Here is a 2,815-nt window from a genome sequence, read left to right on the forward strand (position 1 = left end):
TACAACAGTCATCCTTATATTATTTTTTTCTGCATTTCTCCTTCAAAAGCTCCAGCCATTGCTCATTCAGAGGCCCGTGCTGGTCCGCCTCTAGTGGTAAAAATACCAGACCCTCCACATCATCAGCCACCTGCTGAGCTCCCTCGTCACTGGAAGGATCAGCTTCCACCTTTCCAGCAGGAGTGGATCCGTAAGACCCTCTTCAAGGCCAACCTACACACTGGCAAGCCAGAGCTAGTGCCCCAGCTGAAGCTTTGGTGGCATCCTCCTCAGCCCCCTCTCATTCACAGTCAGCTGCCCGCCTCACCTGACCTCTTCTTCTGTCGGCCCCTTTTTTTATGGATGCCGCTGAAGATGTGGCAGTTCCCTCTTGTCTGTGTTCGCCCAGACTGTGGTAAACACAGACTAACAGCGGCAGGACTGTATCGTACTGTGCGCAGGGTCTTAGACATCGACGGGTGGTATGACCTTGCAACAGAGTACTTGGAGTGCAAACGCTGCACAAAAAAGTATCCAGCCTGGTCCGAAGACATCTTAGGACAACTGGATATGGGCCACCGCAGTCAGTTTCCTGCTTTATTGACATACAGGTAAGTCATAATTAAGATCAAACATTATTAGGTGCTTTGATTTGTGTTATTGTTTAACCAAAACTGCATTTGTGTTATTACACTGGTCTTTCATTAGATACTCATGTGACAACCGGGTGGTGAGGATGATGAGGGAGAGGACATTGGGCAACAGTGTGACTCAGCTTCACAAGAAGTTGATGGAGCAACATGGTGAGGCATGGACGCAGCGTGTACTGCAGTACCTCACTGCCTGTGAGCCATTTGCAAAGTCCTCCCTTGTGCAGCCTCCTGTGTTCCTTGAGCCTCCTCCCTTACCTGCCATACCTAAACCTAAGTGGCTGTTAGCTGTATACGCCAGGGATGTTCTGGGGCGACTGCATGAGGTCAAGGCCAAAATTACATCTGTCTTTGGGTCTGTGCTCAAGATTGACTCCACTAAAAAGGTATCACAGCATTTTACCTATACAGAATGTTGGCCAGATATAAATATGTTTGCGTGCATAATGAACACTCTGTTTGACCTTTTCCAAATAGGTCACAAAGAAACTCGCTGGGGCTGCTTCAGGGACAGCTGCTTGGTGCACAAATGTGGGAAATGAACACGGCCAAGTCCTTGTCTCTGTGCTCACAGCTGCCGAGGGACATGGATTGGATGCCATGGCAGCTGGCCTGATGAAGCGCTATCGGGAGGCAGGACAGATGCCCCCAAAAGTGATGTATGTGGACAGAGACTGCTGCAGTCAGCATGGCCAGTCTCGTGTTAAGGCCATGTTTTCAGAGTGGGATGACCTCGAAGTGCGCCTTGACATCTGGCATTTTATGTGCCGATTTGCTGCAGGTGTCACAACAGAGGCTCATCCACTCTATGGAGTCTTCATGGCACGTCTGTCCACGTGCATCTTTGAATGGGATCCAGAGGATGTCGCTGCTCTTCGTTGTGCAAAGGAGGGGGAGCTAGCAGCAAAGAAGACCGGCCACCTCTCAGAAAAGGCACTCAGTGCTCGCATTACCCGGAGGGAGTTGGCACTGCACTGCCGCAGGAGGACCAGAGGGATGGAGGAGACCACCAGCCTGATTGGATCACTGATTGATCACTTTGACAGTGTGGATGGGAAGGACACTCTGGGAGTTCCTCTACTGGACCATGATCGGATCCAGCAAATATGGAAAGAACAGCAGAAACATGTACTGTGTATCCAAGACCCAGAGAACTTCCCACTCTACATTAAGAAGGGGACACTGAAGAAAGGTGGTGTGGAGCTGTGCTGCTACAGGTGTGCCCGTGGCTCTACCTCCCTGGAGTCTTTCCACCTCCACTTGAACCGCTTCATCCCAGGTATCCCATATGGATTACAGTGTCTCTTTAAGTATTATAAGCACTGTAACTGTTTCCATTACTTTAAAGTAATGTCACATTCTACAGTAATATTACAGTCCTTTTCTGATGTCAGAACAGATCTTATCTCACAAGAAACTAATTTAATTACTTTTCCTCATTAATTCTGGTTATAATGATGATTTTTCATGTATTTACATAACTCTATTGCATGTAACCTCATAGTAACTCAAATGTAGCACATATCTTGCGCGTGTGTGACCCTTTTTTTCTATTTTATTTAACCTTTAGGAACCAGTGCCAGTGATGCACATTTTCAGGCCTATCTCCTTGAAGGCTTGATGCGATGGAATGAAGATCGGATGGAAGAGGCTGTAAAAGGAGCCTCTTCCATCCGATCATATGGCAGTGCCCTTGCGAGAGGCTGTGGACCAGCTCAGCCGAGTTGTGTTTGGGAAGCCCTGGGATGAGCGCTACCGCCCTCCTGGAGTATACACAGGCAAGAAATACTCATTTAACAATATAAATCATTTATTCATCAATCCACATTTTTGTATTTTGAAACATTATCTGTATAACCTTTTATGTTCTGGACAAAATATTAAGAACACTTTCTTTTTTGTTTTTTTCTTGTAGGTGAATTGCTGGGGGTGGAGTATCTGTACAGCCAGACAGGCAAAACATTGACTCCAGTGCTCCAGAACCCTGAAGAGGAGGACAGGTTGGTGGAGCAAATAAATGACGAGGACCTGCAAGATGAGGGATTTCAGGAGGAGATCATGGAGGACATCACAGTGTCAGTGCTCTGTGAGGATGACCCCTGCCATGATCTTCAAAAGATCTTTGACAACCAGTCCTCAGGCCTCTGCTCCACCCCACCCATCCACGTCCAGTAATGGAGAAGGAC

Source organism: Parambassis ranga, unplaced genomic scaffold (assembly GCF_900634625.1).
Source record: "Parambassis ranga unplaced genomic scaffold, fParRan2.1 scaffold_22_arrow_ctg1, whole genome shotgun sequence".
In the NCBI taxonomy this organism is placed as follows: Eukaryota; Metazoa; Chordata; class Actinopteri; family Ambassidae; genus Parambassis; species Parambassis ranga.